General features: G+C 37.8%; 1 long non-coding RNA gene across 1 annotated transcript; it reads left to right on the top strand.

Moving 5' to 3' along the window:
- The first annotated feature begins 392 nt into the window (after positions 1 to 392).
- Positions 393 to 5,605, top strand: LOC149459648 (uncharacterized). The gene is made up of 4 exons (XR_016313245.1): positions 393 to 519; positions 3,081 to 3,109; positions 4,864 to 5,059; positions 5,396 to 5,605. It is a non-coding gene; the product is annotated as an uncharacterized LOC149459648 (long non-coding RNA).
- The last annotated feature ends 1,009 nt before the right edge of the window (positions 5,606 to 6,614 follow it).

Genomic DNA, 6,614 nt, shown 5'->3' with positions numbered 1-6,614 from the left:
TGGAAGACCAGTCAAAGCATGCATCGTACAACATGTACCGCATCTCCCAGGCCTTGCCTGGCCCATTCCCAAAGCAAACAGTTTCATTGGATGCAGAGAAGTAGATAGGTTGAATAAATGAGCAGGGGGCACTCACAAATGGGCATCAGCCACTTTCTTGATGTGTTTCACACAGTATGTCCCTACCTATAGACTGCATAGAGGCAGCTTTCATCACCCCTGCCCAGCTTTAAAAAAATTGTTTCTTTCTGTGTCTCTTTTTACAACATTTTCATATGGTAGTGCCATGTGACTTTAGAGTTATAAAAGTGTTTTCTTTGTAGCGATGAGTCATACTAAATGTTTTGGAATGTGAACAAGAAAGGGACCTGTTAAACTTATTCCTAATAAATAACAACCAGTGGTTTGTTTTGCTATTTTTCCTTGTGATTGGCTCTCACATGTCATTGTCTCTATTTATAAGTGATGGCAACTATCTTTCGCAAGCTTAATATTTTGTCTCCTCTATTCCAGTGAGAGGTAAGTGTCTCCTACTTTTCATCACAAAAGTTTGCAGGGTGAAATTTGTGGGTTAGAGATGTAAATGCATTTATTTATATGGCAGTGCTAGGGTTGTTGGTTCAAATCCCAACCATGACACCACCTGCCTGGAGTTTGCATGTTCTCCCTGTGCTTGCGTGGGTTTATTCCGGGTACTCCGGTTTCCTCCCACACTCCAAAGACATGCTGGTAGGTTAATTGGATCCTGTCTAAATTGACCCTAGTATGTGTATGCATGAATGTGAGATACGAACCTTAGATTGTACACCCCTTGAGGGTTAGGGACTGATGTGAATGTACAATATATATGTAAAACGCTGCATAAATTGACAGCGCTATATAAGTACCTGAAAATAAAATTTATACCCCTCTCCAGGTGGCTGCTTATTACATACAGTATACTACCCTTTCCCTATTACCTCTAAGGCTCGGCTAACATCTGTGCATGTTCGGTTCAAGCATTGTTTCTGTACGTTTGCAGTTCGTTTTTCATGTGTTTTTAAGGACTTTTTGGATACGTTTTCATGCTTCATTTGTGTTTTTCTTTTTTCATAAGAGGAGGAGACTGGTTGGTAAACACAGAACCCTACCAATTTTTGATGTGTTTTCATAGAGGTCTATGGGCAACACAGTGGCTAAAGGGTTACCACCTCTTGCTAAAATGTACCCATCTGTGTCACCCAGCTGTTTTCAACACTGCGGACAAGAGGGTACTATGCTCCACATATGGTGGAAATGTCCTGTGGTGAATAGATTTTGAATCCATTTATTTCACTTCATTTATTCAGCAACAAGAATTAATATATGCAGATCACCTGAAGTAGCTTTATTTTATCTATTTCCCACTGATAATCCTAAGAAGTCAGTTAAATTAATTCTTTATCTTTTGTTGCCAGCAAGAATTACTATAGCTAGACGTTGGAGACAGTCAACAATTCCGCTGGACTTGTTCACACAGAAACTTAATTAGATTATGTTTAATGATATACTTACTAGTATCATTAACAATAATACCTCTAAATTTGAGCACACATGGGAACCATGGATTAGGTATATCTCTGTTAAGTAATGGACTTTTGGCTGGCCTTCTTTCTTTTCTTTCTTTCTTTTCTTTCTTTCTTTCTTTCTTTCTTTCTTTCTTTCTTTCTTTCTTTCTTTCTTTCTTTTTCTTTCTTTCTTTCTTTCTTTCTTTTCTTCCTTCCTTCCTTTCAAATTTATTCTTTAGATTCTTTTTTAATTCTTTCTTTTATTTTTGGTTTCTCTACCTTTGTCAATTGGTTATATGATAATACCCACACCTATTTGATGAAATAATTGCTTAAACTCAACTATACCCTATTGGGGTTTCCGGTTTATTGTTTACTACATTATTGGTTGATGTACTGTTATGTGACTATATATTCCATGACAATGATTGTTTTACTACGACTCATCATGTGCGTGGGTTATGCTTTCTATATTTCTGTATACTGTTTTTACAGATTTTCAATAAAAATATTGAAATATAAAAGGTTAGCACCTCTACCTAGCAGTACTAGGGTTGTTGGTTTGAATCCCTATCACAAGACCACCTGCCTGGAGTTTGCATGTTCTCCCTGTGCCTGTGTGGGTTTCCTCCAGATACTCTGGTTTCCTCCCACACTCCAAAGACATGCTGGTAGGTTAATTGGATCCTGTCTAAATTGGCCCTGGTATGTATGCATGTGAGTTAGGGACCTTAGACTGTATGCTCCTTGAGGGTTAGGGACTGATGTGAATGTACAATATCTATATATGTACAATGCTGCATAAATTGACGTCACTATGTAAGTACCTGTAATAAGTCTGCGGATCTATAAATGCACCTCCCTGTGTGCATCTGTGTCACCCAGCTGTTTTCAACACTGCGGACAAGAGGGTACTATGCTCCACATATGGTGGAAATGTCCTGTGGTGAATAGATTTTGGATCTGTTTATTTCACTTAATTTATTCAGTAACGGGAATTAATATATGCAGATCACCTGAAGTAGCTTTATTTTATCTATTGCCCACTGATATTCCTAAGAAGTCAGTTAAATTAATTCTTTATCTTTTGTTGCCGGCAAGAATTACTATAGCTAGATGTTGGAGACAGTCAACAATTCCGCTGGACTTGGTCACACAGAAACTTAATTAGATTATGTTTAATGATATACTTACTAGTATAATTAACAATAATACCTCTAAATTTGAGCACACATGGGAACCATGGATTAGGTATATCTCTGTTATTTAATGGACTTTTGGCTGGCCCTCTTTCTTTTCTTTCTTTCTTTCTTTCTTTCGATTATTCTTTAGATTCTTTTTTAATTCTTTCTTTTATTTTTGTTTTCTCTACCTTTGTCAATTGGTTATATGATAATACCCACACCTATTTGATGAAATAATTGCTTAAACTCAAATATATATATATATAAACAGTATATAGTGTAACAAGTTATATGAATTTAAACCTAAACATATGTTTGACTTTAGTATACATTTTTTTCAAGTTGTTTATTTGTTCATTTATTTCTGCAGCAAATCAGTCATGCATCAACCACATTCAGGTAAGCCCTGTATGCACCATGAAATGTATGTATTCATTTAAAAAAAAAAACTGCCAAATGCAAGCAATAGGGAACAGTGTACACTGAGAAAAATACATTTTGTATATAGTGATGCATATATGCTACATTGAAGAGTTCACATTAAAGTTGTTTTTGTTTGAAAGAGTCTAATGGCACATTGCAAAGCTGCGTAGATGGGATATCTCTTTAACTCTGCAGTGCACCATTTTTTCTCATCTTTAGTGGCATAAAAATTGTGCTTTTAATGCTGGTTCTCTGTACAGAAATGGTTGTACATCCGCCCCCTGGACATCACAACAACTATAATTGACACTAGTGCTGTTGTTGTGTCTCTGCTTCTCTAAGGGTTCCCATTTACAAAATACAGCCTGGGATGATACTGTAAATGAGATAATATACACAAGATCATGGCAGCATCCCAGGCTATGTTTCGTGAACAGGCATGGTTACGTACACTCTCAGCTTCCCCCTGCACAGAGATTTTCCAGCTTGCAGGACAACAATCTAAACACCATCAGACTTAAGTGTGACCATCACTATAGCAGGTCAACTGAGCAGTTAACCCTTCACCTCTGCACACAAACATGCGTTTTAATTGAAACACGCCCTATTCACAGCACCCACTGCTGCGATTCTAACCTTCAAAAAGCGTTTGTATCACTTGCTGCACACTCAAACAGGAATGATGGTTATAGAAGGTTCTTCAGACAGGCAGAGTACAGTCAAAGCTGTATGGAAAGCCAGAACTGAACGCACAATTTTTGTACTGTTGGGATAAAAGAAACAGAGAGCACATTGTTCAGTTTTAAGACAAGGAAAAAGAAGTTTTAAGTGATACTCCAGGGAAGGATTAAAGCAAAATGTGTGTGAAAGAAAAAAAATGTGTGCAATTAAATTATTCAATGATAAAAAGCGGCATTTTTATGCAAAGTAAGAGATGAAATAATGAGGATGAATAGAAGGGATTTGGATACGACATGAGCTACAAGAATGAGCATATGAAGCTAAGAGACAGCCAACCTGAAAGCCCAACCTCAGATTGGAAATCTCTCGACTCCAGTCTTCTGTCCTATCCCCTCGCAGTGTTAAAAAATAGAAATTTTAGCATGCCTGTTTAGTCAACTGTCTCCTGTCTGGTCATGGATCTTTTATCTCTTCTTTTTCCTCCGGGAAAAGTGGGTGGTCTTTACTGCTACACAATGGTTCTCTCATAGTTATCTATAAGCGCTCTTCTATGCAACAGTACTGTGAGCCCAGGCCAGTGTGTTGTTACACCCCCAGGGGGTGTGTCTATGACAGACTGGGCCTGGTTGTCATTCAACCTGGTAGAGGATTGGCTTTGGAGAACAGATGGGGGGTGTCCCCTAGCTTGACAAAGGGTTGATTTGTCATTTAAGCATATCCCTTGGATACTGATTTGACATTCATGAAATGGGTGGAGCCAGGTTAACAAGGCAGTGATATAGCCTTGTGTGTGCACTTGGTTCTTTTTTATGAGGCTGTGCATCCTATATGCGTCTCAGTGCTTTTTTTCAGTCTTGACTGGACAGCAGATTTTTTATGAAATAATAAATTGTATGTCTATATATAACTTTGCATTGTGAATAGATGACACACTTTCAGTCCAATCTCACAGCAACTGCTACAATCCACCCTTTCAGGCATGTCCAGGGCAATGTCTAGTGATATGAAAGCAAACATTTGGTGGTATTCATAACAGTGTTTTATTTTAGGGGATCCTCATCATCCACCAGGTGGCCCTCCACATTCTGATCCTCATCACAAAGGCCAAGCTCCACCTCATCCCAAAGGACCTGCCCATGGACCTCATGATCAGAAAGGTCATCCCCCTCATCATGGACCCAATAACCCTCATGGACACCATGACCAGCAAGGCCATGTGAAACAATAGAATTAAGGGCTTAAAAAGTGGGTATTATAACCATTGAAAATGTGTTGTAATGTATTGAATATATTGTTTTAAAAGGTTTATCATTCCTAAATTTGATCTATTGATCATTGCATTTTTAATATTTCCACAATAAAAGATTTATAGTTACTGATGAGTATCCAATGGTTAAATTACACGTCATTGAACAGTCAGTAGATCTACCTGAGGAGTCCACAATATATCTGATGGCCAACAGCCAACCAATTTCCTTTCAGTTGGATACTAGGGAGTTATTCTATTTTTGCGTATAGCAAAGATAAGATTACAGACGAATGTCAACTGATTACAAACTTTTTCTTTTATTTCTTTTTTAGTAAACCAAAGGAGGATGATGTCATGAAAGATACAGTACTTTCTTTATTTTATCTGAGTATTACATATTAATTACATGTATGCTAATTATACTTTTCAAACATCCTACCTAAAATAAATGTCTGCAAGATGGAAAAAAATAATATTTATACTTTTAAAATTGTAATTCTTGATCTACAAAATACAGATTAAAGTAAAATAATACCACCAAATCAACACTGTGTTTTTCTGGCATGCAGTTTGCAAAATCTAAAACAATCTATTCATTTTTTCCTAGACCATATTGGTGTACATGACCCAGTAATGTAACATGTTCAAGAAACATAAATTCCAGTGACCAAGAGTGCTACAGATCATAGGGCCACATAGCAAAATTTTCATGGGACCCCTGATGACCTCTCTCTGTGGAACCTGGCAATGTCAGTGTTTTAGTGTGCCTGGGAATGAGCAGGTGCAGCATGCAGTCCCACTGCCTTTGTGCCTGTAAATGTCTATGGCATGCTAAAATACACTGTAGCTGGAGGGCACTGAATACTGTGCTGAGTAATACTCACATTTAGGGCCCTATGCATTTCAGGGCATATTATCCCCTATCCACTGGTAGGATCACATGAATGTTTTAGACACTATAGACACCAGTTAAAAAACAAAGCATATTTTATTATTATATAAATTATTAAAAAAACATGAAAATAATTTCAAAAAATGCTTGAACATAGACAGACAATCGGGTCCAGTGGGTGATACATTGACATAAGGAGGTACAGCCCATTAATGAGAGAGGGGAGTTCAACATAAGTTTCATTCACCCAATCTGTATCCTAAAGGTCGATCAAAAGAGAGCCTAATAATAGTTGACCATTGTAAGCACCCCCGACATTGTTAAATGGTTTGTGCCAACCCCTCGAAATTTTCACTTATGCTGGACAGCCTGGTCTGCACGCAAATGAGTAGAAATATGCAGTTATCAAAATACAAACTAGTGGCCCTTTGAATCCTAAGCTGGCCATAGATGGTTCAAATCTCAGCCGGTTCAGCAGGGACCAGCCCAGATTCAAACCATGTATAGGCACCCATCGACTGATCAACTTAAATACAATCAGAAATCAAATGAAAAAATGCAGCGCAGTAATATATACTCAAATGGTGCTCATAATAGACTCCTGATGAAGTCACGTCACGTGACGTAATGTGTAGGGTACGCCGATGATGTCAAGCTGC

The sequence above is a fragment of the Staurois parvus genome, unplaced genomic scaffold (genome assembly GCF_062004578.1).
Source record: "Staurois parvus isolate SC_StPar_1 unplaced genomic scaffold, SC_StPar_1.0 ptg000251l, whole genome shotgun sequence".
Classification (NCBI taxonomy): Eukaryota; Metazoa; Chordata; class Amphibia; order Anura; family Ranidae; genus Staurois; species Staurois parvus.
This window is presented reverse-complemented; position numbering and strand designations above follow the sequence as displayed.